This window comes from Coturnix japonica, chromosome 1 (assembly GCF_054131305.1).
Source record: "Coturnix japonica strain WE chromosome 1, WE-NBRP24, whole genome shotgun sequence".
NCBI lineage: Eukaryota > Metazoa > Chordata > Aves > Galliformes > Phasianidae > Coturnix > Coturnix japonica.
Genome location: NC_140663.1, coordinates 97,222,192 through 97,236,476, shown reverse-complemented (window position 1 = coordinate 97,236,476; position 14,285 = coordinate 97,222,192). Strand labels below are relative to the sequence as shown.

The 14,285-nt window shown below is 42.7% G+C and overlaps 1 protein-coding gene across 11 annotated transcripts in view; it reads right to left on the bottom strand.

Annotated features, from left to right (window-relative positions):
* Positions 1-10,703, bottom strand: part of LOC146762592 (uncharacterized) — a 66,099-nt gene extending 55,396 nt beyond the window's left edge. For all 11 annotated transcript variants that reach the window (XR_014946168.1, XR_014946170.1, XR_014946174.1 and 8 more), the window contains exon 1: positions 10,549-10,703. The gene's annotated coding sequence lies outside the window, so the exon portion shown is untranslated. The remainder of the gene's footprint in view (positions 1-10,548) is intronic.
* Between the last annotated feature and the right edge of the window lie 3,582 nt (positions 10,704-14,285).

Genomic DNA, 14,285 nt, shown 5'->3' with positions numbered 1-14,285 from the left:
TTTTACCATCTCTTGTCTAGTCAAGTTTTATTTTCATTAAGCACATTAAGAAATTAGTGGAGAGTTCAGGTAACTGCTCTGCTGAACAGAGCAGTTTGCACCAGGCAAACTTCAGCAGGCACAGATGCAGTTTGGAAAACACTGTAGAGGTGCTTTAGCCAAGCCCCAGGATGCTTTGCTATTTGTTCTGCATGCCTACACAAAATTCATGTTTGGTGGTGAGACAGAAGCTGTATTATTACATAGGAACCAGATGATTTCAGTATACATCTCAAGTTTTCCTTTAGGGGCACAGGAATTTTACAGAGCTGCATTAAAGCAGCAGTGTTTTTTTTTCTTTCTTCTCTGTTCTATCCTGTATCTAACAATGGTAGCACTAAGAAACCAGTACACCAAGTCCTGGAGACATTATTTATAGCACTATCTGTATGTACGGAAACTTCCTTTCCACTCATGTCAGTTAGTCACTGGTGCATGCTCTGAAGGATATGAAGTTAACAGAATTCCCCTCCTCATATTCACATACTGATTCAGATTAATTACCTCAGTGTAAGAGGCTACTATTTTTCAACATGAGTTCTATTAAGTTTGGAGGTACCTCAAGACCATGATACACATCTCCAGTGGCACCTTTGTTTAACAGAGAAAAGGAAATGCTGGTTTTCATTTGCTGTATTTGCTGATTTGTTCTTGGAGAAAGGCATTAGCTCAGTAAGAGGAGGCAGAGAAGCACCTCACCTACTGTGTCACTCATTCTTAAGTATTTCTGTTCTCTTGGTCCTGTTATTTCCATTGCTGACAAACTGCAACAGAGCATCATCTTCAGTATCTGGAAAGAATGGCCATAAGGAGGGTATCTCTCCATTAAATTCAGATTTAAAAAAAATGTGGTAGAAAAATCTTCAGTGTCTTTATTAACCTGAATTAGCCCAGTGATTTCCCAGTGAACAGTCAGAACACTGTTTTGACTTCAGTTTTTGACACATGTAAAAACGTTTTTAATTTTGTATGAATTTGTTGAATATTTTGGCCTGCTTTCTGTTTGCATTCTCTCTTCACCCCCCTGACTCAGTTCCTCTCTCTTCTATCTTTAGAACTTACCTGTTTGTTTATGCTTTTTCTTTCAGCTGCACTAGCTTCAGATTTCCATATTCTGGTGCATGCCAGCACAGTTTGCATAACCTCTTGAACTCTGCCATTTAATCCCATGTATCTTGTTTTATTTTTTGACCATTGCTTCCTTTTCAATTTAGCCGCATACCCACTCCTATGGGCTGTGCAGGGCATGCACTCACCCTGCTGAGTCTGAAGATTTTAGTTTCCCTCTTTTTGACATTAGGGTCTTTCTCAACAACTTCCTCCATTTTTAGAAATCCCCCTGCTCAAAGTTCACTGCTACTAATGTAGTTTTGGGGGATGATGCTTCCCTTCCAGAGGTAGTACTGAAGTATTCTGTGGTTAGATAATTTTTGACTTAACTGGAACTGCTTATAAAGCCAAAACTGGTTGTGCCATAGAAACAGTTTTTCTGTGTAGCAGCTCTTCTAGATATATAAAATTTCCCCTAGAATTAACCCGATATGTACATGGACAGCTGAAGTCACCACACTCTCTGTTCTGGTTGACTCATCTGCCAAGTCTTCTTGGACACTACAAGTTCCCTAGTCCACACTATTAGTGGGATAAGATAGAATCCATTTATCGGGGCTGCCTTGGTGTTTAAAAATGCATTTTGGGGGGGGGGGGGGTGGGGGTGTGGGGAGTGTAACAAGAAAAAAAAAAGTCTATATCTATATCAATATTGATATCAATACAGATATAGATAGTTTCCAGTCTTGTTACTCCATCTAGAGTTGGCCTTGTTGGAAATTTTCCCAAGTGACATTTTCTTGGCCAAAAACAGAAACAAAATGAATGTAGCGACCAAAATGAAAGGAATGGAATGACATTTCTTAATTGAAAGCATCCTGTCCAGAGAGAACAATAGGGTTCTTTTCTTTCTTGCTGTTTTAGCACACTGTCTGCTCCTTTAGGTTCATAAAGGCAAAGAGTGTAAAAGCAAGCGTCCCCCTCATTTAAACATGTGGAAAATCTCTAATGAAACAGAACAGCTCAACTTAATTAAGAGCTGGTTGTTGTGAACTCTACCTGTCTTCCTCCTTCCTCTCTGTTGCAAAGCTGGGATGCATGCACAGTGCGAGGAAAGTCCTTGTCACAGGGCAAGCTTGCCTTTCATACTCCAATGGCTCAGCATTGGGGAATTCAACTTTGGTACAGATTAACTCCTGTACAGATGCAAGTAACAGAAAGGCATATATGCGCCTGCTGACTGCATCAGAGTTGGCTTCTAGAAGCTTCTCTGCTCTGGCCTAGAACAGGAGGAACCTCAGAGCTTCATCAGTGATAGTTTGACCCAGGGAAGTCTGGAAAGCTGGTCACTTAAACCCTGGCTGAACAAAATCCTTCAGCACACACCTTGTGGTAGGCTGAGTTCAGTGCTGTGCTCAGCAGGGACCAGAACATCACTTTCATCCTCACAGCCCTGCTAAAGCAATTCCTCTGTGGTCATCAGTGACAAGCTGTGCCTGCTGCTTTGGCTGTCTGTAAGTTTCAGCAAATCTTTCCATCACAACAGTTTTGTATCACGGCTGCATATCTAGGCTGGAATTGCTTCAACTATGAAAGTGTGAGCAGTTTTCCTCATTATTTCGGAAGGAGAGATTATTATTTTTTTCTCCTTTAAATGCTCAAAAGCCATTGACTGTGCTATGGCTCTGAAACCAAAACCGCAATTACAATGTTTATTTTTAGGACCTTGGCTTGTGTCACCAATTTAGAGAAGATGTGGTTAAGCTAACAGTCACTCCCTTCTATTGCTTGCAATTTTGTTTCACATTTATACAAAGCCTATTACCAGAACAACAGAGTGTTTCTGTTCCAGCACTATAGATAATTGATAATTTGGGAGGAAGTCAGTGCAACTTCTACATTTCAGTTAGGTTTTTCTCACTATTTATGAACTAAATGCAAGTAGATTCTTCCTTCTAAAAAAGATAAAAAATCCAAATAGGTAAAAGGGGCTTTTTAAGACATCCCTATGAGCAATGACCTCTTGACTTGGCAGAGAAACAAATGGCCACAGAGAGGGTGGCTAACTATGCATGTTGGCCCTAGGCGGGAATGGTACTACTTGGCCTGGCAGCCAGGCTTGGCACTGCAGCTGGGCACAGAAGGTTGCAGCTACAAAGCAGTACTGAGTCTTGAGTGTGCTATTTAAAACCATGCTGCTGCCTCAGAAGTTGATCTGTGGACTCTCCCAGCTCTCTGAAGCTTTGAAAATTTTGCCCAAGGTTGGATTCGATGGCTCTGCTCAGTGCTCAGCCATTTACTCATTTAAAAAGTGAACAGAAGACTGAGCTACTCTGATCTGGCAGTGCTCTACACTCATTTTGCTGAGGAGCAAATGACTAACCAGCAAGACTGAAAAATCCGGTCTGCTGTGCAAGGATGCAGCTGAGAAAGCCTTGCCAATTGTACCACAAAGTGGTACATCTGAGCATGCACAGATTTTAATGTGGTGTTTCTGCATCACTGGAAAACCCTTATTCACAACAGCATTACTTTTAGCTGACAAGAAAGTGGCACCTCATGTCACTTAGCAGCCATCGTGGAAAATGTCTCAGTCCTATAAAGCAAGTCCAATTCAGAAGGGTAGCATGAGATAAAGAGAGAGATGCTGTATGATTGGCATAGAAGCACAGACCCCATTGGTTGGAAGGGGCCTTTAAAGGTCATCTAGTCCATTTTCCCTGCAATGAGCAGGGACTCCTACAGATGCATCAGGTGCCCCATTCAGCCTGACCTTGAGTGTCTGCAGGTACGGGGCATCTACTGCCTTTCTGGACAACCTGTTCCACTGCCTCATCACCCCTATTATAAAAAAAAACATTTTTCTTCTATCCAGTCTAAATCACACATAAAGTATTCTAAGGCATCCCAGTGTCTGTGCTCTGCTTAGCTTGAGGATAGTCACAGGCAAACTTTCCAACACCAGAGCACATTTTTGAAGGAGCCCAGTTCACACCCAAGATTGACCACAACTGACAGCAGTAATTCATCCAGGGTGTCTCATTGCCTTTGGCTGTCAGCTCCAGAATGGCAAGGATGTGTGCCTGCCCAAGTGTTTGTCCCTCTGGCTGCTCCTACCCTGTGCAAGCACTGGACCCTAACATCCCAATCCACAACCCATGCTCTGTGAATGGTGACAGCAGTTGGTGACGTGTCCCAAAGGACTTGCTCAGCTGTCTGCGCACCAAGTGGATGGGAAATGGTAAAAGGGTGGTTTTGTGGCATTCAAAAAGGGAGAAAACGAGATGCAAGGTGTAGGTGGCTGTGCAAGTGGCTGAAAGCATACCGCTCAGAAGCACAGAAAGTCTCTGCTGAGACCATGAGGACTGAGAATGCAAATGAAGAGGGTTGAGGTGAACCAGCAAAGTCTATACAATACCCAGGACCCAGAAAGTTACTTTAGCAAACAGAAGACAACAATTAAAGAGGCATTCACTGGAAGGGAATAAGTCAGGAAGGAAACCATTCTCATTAGTATTAGATAGCAGGCAAGAAAAATGTAATAGAAACCAAATGAGGGATAAAAAAAGCTGGAAAAGAATTAAGTTTATGGGATAGACACTGAAAACAAACTACAGAAATTCATCCATTATGTTTGGGAAAAAAAGATTAATGGTTATGTAATTTATAAAGCTGGCGAATCTTTTGTAGTGAATTATTTTGTGAATGTGGACTCATTTTCTGCTCAGAAAATGTCTGCAAGCAGGTTGCAAATTACTTGACATGGATTTGCCAACTGTTTATGAGTAATATTTGGTACAGTTTGTTAATGTGCATTCTTTGGAAAAAGTAATCTTTAATCTGCTCTGGCTCTGGTTAATGAAGCAGATGACTTATTTCTGATGTTTTTTTTCTTTCCTTGCCTGCTGAGCATTGTTGCTAACCCAGTATGAGAGACTCAATTAATGACCAAGCCCAGCCACTAGTGTGCCATTTTCAGAACATGGAGTTTCCCAACTTGAGTGATCATTAGGTGGCTCAAGGGCCTTCTTGCTCTTTCTGCAGATGGCAGATCTCAAGGTCAGAAGGCATTTGATGGCATTGCTTCATCAGAGGTTGGGTAGTATGTGTTGGATGTGTATGGATGCTCCATCCCTGGAGGTGCTCAAGGCCAGGTTGGATGGAGCCTTGGGCATCCTGAGCTGGTGGGGAGCAGCTCTTGCCACAGCAAAGATTGTGGCAGTGTGGGATTTGAGCTCTCTTCCAACCCAAACCATTCTATGATTCTATAAGCCCATTTCTGAGCAAGAGGTTGCAAGATCTACTGGGTTCCCTATAGAGGAGCAGGGCTGCTAACACATGCATGGACAGGGACAAGTTGGCAAGCATCAGGGCTGCCCTTAGCTTGCCAGCTAAGGGGGTCAGCTGGGACTTCCAGATGCCAGCTCAGATGCCAAAGGGAAAAAAATAACCTAGGCATCCATTTCTGATCACACAGCTATGTTCTTACACAACATGAAGAGAAAATCTAAAGCCACAGCATTGCCTATGAATCTCTTTGCACCATCTATGTAATGAGAGTTAGCCAAAACATAGGTCTACAAGGGAAGAGGAGATGATGGAAAAGGGAGGCATAGTCCACAGAGCATTCCTGCATGTGTTGTACTCTTTTACTCTTGCATTTTGTATAGAACTTTTTGGTGTGAGACATTTGTTCCAGCACGAGTCTTGGCATGGAAACAATGGCAGAGTCCAGCCTTGCGATGGGTCTCCCTTTGTCTTCACTGAGGAGTGCTTAGGTACAGCATTAGGTCACATTCTGACTGAGAAAAAATGTCTGCCAGTCTCTTTGGGTTACAGTGATCATAGAGGCTACTGCAATCCAAAGCTGGTTAAAGCACCCACAGTGGTTTTAAGTAAACTCTGCCTCTTTCAGATATCTCAGTTAGAATCTAAAATCATATCCTGAAATATTTAATTCTAAATGCATGCCACTATTTCTGCTTCACTGCAGTACTTGTCCAATTAAATCTAACTTTAAAAGAAAGAAAAAGCACCACATGCATTATATTAAATGACTTTCTTGACATATTTGGGAATTAACAAAAAGCGAGAAGCCTATTTAACAACTTGCAATGTATATGATTTTAACAGCCAAACAGAATAGCAGTCCTTTCATCTATAAATTAAATGTATAACAAAGCCATAATTAAAGACCTTACTGGCAAAACTTTTCAATAGTGTGTTCTTTGCAATGGACTTTGAAGCACCTTCAATTGGAGCAATGGGAATTCTTCTGGACAATGCTACAAGCTGCAGATACAGCTTAGTTAATTACAAGCAGAGCTTTCAGTATTTATTCCTCCTGCCAAAATCCTTATGCATTGCAACAGAGAACTGTTTTTCCCCTGTGCTTGCTTACTAATGCTGCTAGAATGTGAATATAAAACAATACCTGTCTGTCTCTCTTGATCCTAGACATGATTATTAGGCTTTCATGCTAATTTCCCAGTCTAAGGAGTTAAGACTGGATTAAGGAGGCAGAATTTCTATGTGCAGTAATGGTTCCCTAAACATTTCAAGGCAGTGCTCAGCAAAGGATGGTACAATTCAGCTGTAGTTGAAACCTCGGGTGTTCTCCACCATGAGAGCCGATGCTGACGACCAAAGGAATGGAAGCTGCTCTATTTTCATCTCAGCTCTCTTCTCCACAGAAGCTGTATTATTTATTATTATCTCTCCATTATTTACTTGTCTGTTTGTTCCCTTTATGAATTATCAGATTCAGACAAACAGCCCCAACTAAGCCAAAAACGTGCTTCCAACATACAGTTTCCTGGCTAAGGAGTCACAAGGGATATATGTGAGGTGATCCAGGGAGTGGAAATAAACTGAGCATTGACCACTTGGCTGTGGCACCAAACATATTCAGTATCTCAGCTTAGCTTTGAGCTTGATTAGCTGTGCATTCACAGGAGGTGTTGGCAAAACAAAGCCATGATCTGACACAATGAGCAGCTACACTGAAAGGCAAAGGATACAAATTTACCAGCATCTAAACAGTGGACATGTAGAACAATGGACATGTAGAACTTTTGATTTTTATAATTTCTGGGTATAAAATCCTCTCTGCGTTGATACCACCCCCCTTGGAAATGAGCAATAGCATCAGAACTGTGCTTGCTGTAAGCTGCTTACAAATGCCAGCTTCCTCTTGCAGAAGGTTGTGTTGCCTTTTCCCCTCCACGTGTTCAAGACACACACGATTCTACCCAAATACCCTAGTTCTCCTGATTCAGAAGTGCTGGGAAGAAGAGGGCAGCACCAGCCTCACATCATTTCTACTTCCTACCATCCTTTGGCTCCCAGAGAAATTCACGCTGGTACCCAGTACTCACCAGTCTGGATGCGCTCTGTGCATGTATGCATGTCTCCTAAATGATTTGGCAGTTTTATGCTCTCCTCCATTTTCTCTGTTTTAACTAATTTCCCCATAAAACAAACTATCAAGTGCCTGTCCTTCTAAAGTCCAGATAAATGAATTCTACTGCATTTCTGTAGTCTGCAAAACCAGTCATTGTCAAGGAAAAAGATATTAGTCTGGAGTAATTTAACTTTGGTAAATTTTTATTGACTTTTTCATTTCATTTTCCATTTACTGCTATCTTTAACTCACCAATAACACATAAAACTTCAGTTCAGATGCTCAGATCAGATTAACAGACCTGTGGTTACCTGTCTGCTTTTTGCCTTTCTCAAATATAGGAACTACATTTGCAGATTCCCAGTCCAATGGCTCTAGCCAAGCACAAAAGAGTCATTACAAATCTGTGCTGCAGACCTACAGTTTCACAGGCAAAATTCTTTCAGAGATGAAGATGGAGAATTGCCAGTTCCCCCAGTTAAAGGCTGTGAATTCTGTAAGCTGGTTCCATCTCATATGTGACCACTTCCAATTCTACCTTTTCCACTCCCATTTGCCACCCTGCTCTTGCCACCACACTTTGTGTTCACACTGAAACACGAGGTACAACACTCACTAAGTTTGGATGCAACTGCTTAGTGTAGCTGTGATCTCTAAGTTGCCCTCACTGAATAGTGTCCTCACTTCTTCTTTTTTGTTCTCTTTTTATTTATGTAACTGAAGAACGTTAGGTTACTCTTTTTATCTCTTTTGAAAGATCTAAAATGGCCTGGTCCATGACTGTTTTCTTTCTGTGCATTTATTTATGTCCTCTAAGATGTACTTTTCCTTGCTGATGGACCCTGCTTTTCATTCAACATTTTTCATGTGGTTATTTGCACTGAAATGAGTATTGCCTTTTTCTGCACTGGGCCCCCATGCCACCGTCCATTTTGCTAGCACCTATTAGGCAAATTTTAGACTTTACATGGGGTATGAACTGCTCCGTCCAGATGGCTTCAATCACTAATTCCCTAACTTTATCAAAATTACCCTTTTAGATCAAGGATCTTATTAAGAGAACTGAATTGATTCCTAGTCATTCCTAAGGTAATTTTCTACAGTCATACCTTCCAAAATGGCACCAGTATTGATGAAATCAAGTCAACAATCACATATTAAGAGATCCGTCAACAATCATACCCAAGGACATATGAATCCTGCTGTGATTAGCCTACCTCTGAGAAGCTGAGCTTTCCCACACGAACAATTTCTGTCATTATTTGCTGCTAAGAACTCTGTAGAGATCTCAATCCACGTCAGAAGGGCTGCACAGAGGTCTCTCAGCTCTTTTTTTTCCCCTTCATCTGGTCAATCGGGGCTGAGACTCCCTTCCCACCCATCCTTCATCCATCTTTTCTGTTTACATTCAAAACTCTTGGGGACTGACTCTACTGCCTTGTACAGAGAACAGTCTTGATTTTGTTTGGTCCCCGGACACTGCCATAATTATTAGTCATGTTTATAGAACAATCCTGTATCATCAGGTTGTTATGACACGTTTTATTAATGTGTTGGAATCTCTTTGATGCTGGGTAAAGCTGTGAAGCAGAATTATACATCCCCAGTAATGTTTGTAGCAGCAGGGTAAGGCACACAGGGCTGCTATCCCAGCGTTGTCTATACTCCTTGTGGAACATGAGACAGTTGTTATTCTAACCATCACATACCTCATCCTTTTCATTTAAACCAGTATCAGCACAATGGCTACTGCTAGTCCAAAGTGTTAACAGCTGTGTTAAGTGGCAGCCAACCAATTTCCTGTAACTTGTGGTGAGGTAGCCAGATGCAGAGCATATCTATATAAAGACATCTTTTTGTGTGTGTTTGTGTGTGTGGAGAGGAAATAAAAAAAAGCCCCTTTTACATTTGAATTCAGTTTCCACATCTTGGCCAAGAATAGTGTGAGGCCAAACAGCAAAGGCCACCATACCAAAAAGCACCACAGGGAAATGGGATGCAGTTTACTCAAGGTCAGCCTTTATAAAGACTTTGTGTCCCTCTCAGTTGGCAGCAAAAGATCAGCTTATCTTCTTTTACTGAGCATGACTGGCTTTGTTGGCAGTAGGTGTTTACTGTCACAGGAGGCATGTGCCTCAGTACTGTGGGTGCCCTGAGGTCTGTGCCACGTCCTCCCCTTCCTCCCTCTGGTAATCTAAAGAAGCTGCAGATGCTGTCAGAAAGCCATACCCCTTGGGCAGGGGAAAACTGCACAGTGGGACAAGGAAACCAGTCTTACCATTGGGTGGGCAGCCATGTAGCTGCACTGCATTCTCAGCGGCTGCTCACATAGCAGAGAGGAGTGAGGTTAGGTGCTTCATTTTGTGCCACCAAGATCTCACTGAGACATAACCTGAGGGTCTTGAGCCTACCCGCCTTGGTGTCACATCTTCTGTGTGGACCATGCCATTTGACAGCCCAGGATGGAGAAGCAGCTTTGGGTCTGTGCAGAGGGGATGGCTGCAGGACAACCCAGATCAGAAAGACCAGGAGTTTCCCCTGCAAGGCAGGAGGTACCTCACGGAGGTACTTCACCCCAGCATTTGTAGCTCTCTTCACTTGCACAGCCCATCCTCCCCTGCAGAGATATGGCCAGCAACAGAGGTTGGCAACTCTCTGAGCCAGGTTCTGGGATCAGAGCTCAGTGAGACTTTCAGTGCTTTGCTGAACAGGCAGGGGCTCTGTAAACTGAGAGGCTCCTGTGCTTTGTGCTGCAGAGATTGCCTAGGGCTGAGACTTCCCTCCCCAATGTCTGAAATGCAGAGACTTGCTTTATCTATGTGCATGCTGAATGCGTACACTTGCATGCACACATGAAGGATTGTCTGAAATCTAGAAGTCTGGAGGAAGGAAGCAGAAAGCGGTGAACAATACCATCACAAGGCCTTATCCACTTAAAAGCAGGTCTGTCCCTAATCATTTAGGACAGCATACAATTACATCAATATTAGGGAGCAAAGGAGGGCAGAAATATAGGCGAGAGGGAATAGGAAGTTAATGAGGACTCATGCTCCTACCTCTACAAATGGCACTACAGGATCTTTAATGACTAGACGTGGTCAGGACCTCTATTTTTTGTCTTGTCTGAGCAACTTCCAACACAGCCCCTTTTAAAACCGTTCTGGGGGTATTGGTTTTCTCTTGACTCAGAGGGAAGACTGCTGCTTGAATCACTCACAAGAATTCAACAGCACCTGGGTTTTCATTGGCAGTGAACCACCCATGTATTGACCAAGTGGGAGGCAGTTGGAGAACAATTTCCCACCATCCGGGGGAGGAAAAAAGCATTCACTGTGCCACACAACTGTCTAAAATCTGTGACACAGTTGTGATTTCTTATAGAAAAATCCTCTTATTTATCTGGGAGGAGGGAAGTAAGGCAAACCCAAGACCCTTCCGCAAAGGGAAGAGTGCTGTTTTACTGAGCGTGCACATTTGTGTGAGTGTGTGTGTGTGTCTAAATTCAGTCAAACAACATCCCTGAAAATTTCCCTAGAGCAGCTGAAAACATGAGGGAGACAGCAAAGTGCTGCACGCGTATCATGCAGACATCTGAACTTTGCTATATTGGGAAACAGCAGCAGATGATAACTGTACAAACAGCCTTGCACCAGGACACTGCCTTGGGGCTCCTATGGTACCAGAATCCCTTCAAGGTGCCCAGAGTCTTGTAATTACATAGCTTCACACACTGCTTGCTGCCTTCATCACAAAGGTTTGTCACCGTACCTGTGAAATAAACTTCTTAGAATTGGAAGGTTGGAATGATAATGATAGCAAAGTTACCCTTCTCAAACCACACACAGGGAAATTCCCAATGACTGTGAGTGCTTTGTCCTAATTCTGAGTTCATGTCTTGTCCCTTTCTGAGCAACATCCTGAAGCCTGATATGCCTGTGTTACACACAGCCAGGTCCTCCCAGAGATGGATGTGGTTAAACAAAACACAGCCTTCTTTATTCAGTTCACTGGATGTATCCACATAAGTATCTGTACTCCCAGTGTGACCAAATAATATGTACAATGGCAAATACTCATTCTGTCAGGAAAGAAGTGTCCAACTCTAAGGCTGTATCTGCTAGCACAGAGTCTGAGTAACAAAAAGCCAGCTATAATGTCAAATGCAGATCTCTGTACCTAAGAGTTTCAGTTCCCACTTGTCTGTGATTATGGAAAAAGGATTCACTTGCCCATTTCCAATTAATGAGAAACATGTTTCTTAGAGGCAGCATGCTTCCTATGCTTCAGCGCATATAGAGGCTGTTGGCTAGCCTACTATTTCTGACATGCAGCTGTTACGCAGAAACATCTGATAGTTTCTTTTCTTTAGGCTCAGTTGCTGTGGTGTCAGGAAACAGTCTTTGGTTTCAGTTCTTGTAAGACATGAGCAGGTATGGGAGGCAGCGTGATACCTCAGTAGCACAGAAAAACATCCTGCAGCTTGCAGAAGAAACTAGAGGCACAGGAGCGGGTAGGCCGAGCAGTTCCCAGTTCTCATAGCTGGTTTAAAAAATCAGAAATCATATTTGTATATAAATTTATTTTCTACTGTAAGACTGAAGGATGTGTCCTTTGATTTACATGGCAACACACCAACGCTCTGCATAAGAGTAGCCCCGAACAAAAAAAACCCACAAAACTAAACTCTAAACCAATGAGTAGCAAAATTCAAGATTTATTTGTTGGCATAGGGTAAAGCTATTCCAAATCCACCATGCTATGAAAAGTAAGCAGGGAACTGTAAAGTTAAATGAAGACCTGCCTTCTAGTGCCTAGAATGGTTTAGGTCAATGACTAAAGCTTGGATATCATACAACCATAAAATGGTTTGAGTTGGAAGAGAACTTAAAGGTCACCTAGTTCTAACTGCCTGCCATGAGCAGGGACATTTTTCACTACACTAGGTGGCCCAAAGCCCCATTAAACCTGGCCTTGAACATCTCCAGAATGGGACATCCACAACTTCTCTGGGCAATATTGATTTAAAACAGACTGTAGGAGAACAGACAATATTATGTCTACTATCAGTCATCGTGTGGAGACAAGCTCTTTAGCTCTCACAGGGACAAGCTCTCAGGGACATGGACACTCAATATACTATGAAACACAAGTACCAGTAGCAGAAAGAGACAGAAGCAGATCTTTGAGCCTGTCCAACATATCATAATCATCTTCTTTTTTCTTTGAATCTTGGCATTAACAGCAATGGTATAAGTTGTTTCCTTTCCTCCCCACCATGAGAACGGTGAAGTTCACACTTCAACCCTTGCTTTGCAGACTGCAGTGGGTTATGTTTATGGGTTTGGGGGAAGGTTTTGGGTTTTGTGCATTTGTTTTTTTTCAAACCTCAGCTGACAAGAGATATAGCAATGTAGTCCTATATCACGCTTGAAGCCTTTGGCTCCCACAAGCTGTGGCTTACGCTGTGGAGAAAGAAAAGGTGAACATCCTTTCATGTGAAGCATTTTAATGCTGAAACTGTAAAAACTTCAGAGTGAAAACGTGGCAGAACTTCTTGCTTTGCACAGCAAAGAGCCTAAGTAAGTCAGTCACTGGTCTGTTGCATTACCTGAGCTTGTGAGCAGATGAAGTTTTCCTGGATCAAGATGATGGAATGTGATCATCCCCTACTGCCTATGGCAACAAGCCATTACAGTGCTTGTATCTTCCATAATATCCTTCTTTAAAGTGGAGAAGTGAGCTGAGAGTTCTGGCCAGGATAACATTAGCAAAATCAATTTTCACTTTTAGGAGATGTTTTTCACCTTTGCTTACCGCTGCAACCTCCTGCCACAGCTCTAGGGCACTGGCATGTGTAGCTGGTGGCTGCAGAACCAGTACAGTAGCAGCACAGGGTGAATCAAGGTGACTTGTTCCCAGGGTGTATTGGTGGCACATGTGCTCAGAGTCCACTGAGTGAAGTTTTAAATGAGCCTTGAGTGCCCAGATCTGTGGCCAGCTCCAAACAGCTTTAGTAAGAGGCTACTGCTGTCATGTCTGTGGATGTTTCAGATCAAAATTTGTCAGCTCTGGCACAAAACCAGCAATAACAAAGAAGGTTTGTGACTGTTTCCTCTTGCAATCCAGTCTAACAGCTGCAAGTGACCAACCACTGAATTTGAAAAGGTGCTTGGGAAGGCCCTGGTTTATGTTTTACCATGCTTTCCCAAAGACCATTTGCTGACTCTGCTCCTGGACAGAATTGTCTTTTCACTTACTTAGTGTCACTTTTTTTTTTTCTGTGCTTTCTGACAGCAGAAAGTGCTCACTGCTCCTGAGGAGGCCCCTGGCACCTGCCTGGGAGTGAGGCCACCTCCACTGCACAGGAGTGAAACCATCCAGGACTGGTCACCTCTCTGCCCTCATATCCCTGCACCCACCTTTCTCTTCAGCATGGGGCAGCTGGGTGAGGATGCTGTCATTACCGTCTAGAGCCTCAAATGCTCAGATCATGCTAACAACTACCTATCGTAGACCTGTAATTAATGTCTGCCTGTAACAATGGGAAGGAGTAGCAGCTTGGTCCCTGGGTAGATTTGTGCATACTGATCCACGTGTTAAGCTACTTTTGTTTTGTCTAGCTCTACATCTCCCCGTGTCTTTAAGAAAAGGAAATCCAAATCCTGGATATAAAACAGAAAGTTCTCGTGATTTTAAAAAGCTTCTGAAATGCACAAGCTGAAGTAATTTCTACATCCTTTTGAAAAGCAACTGGTTTCTTTTTCTTTTCTTCTCTTTTTTTTTCTTCAATTTT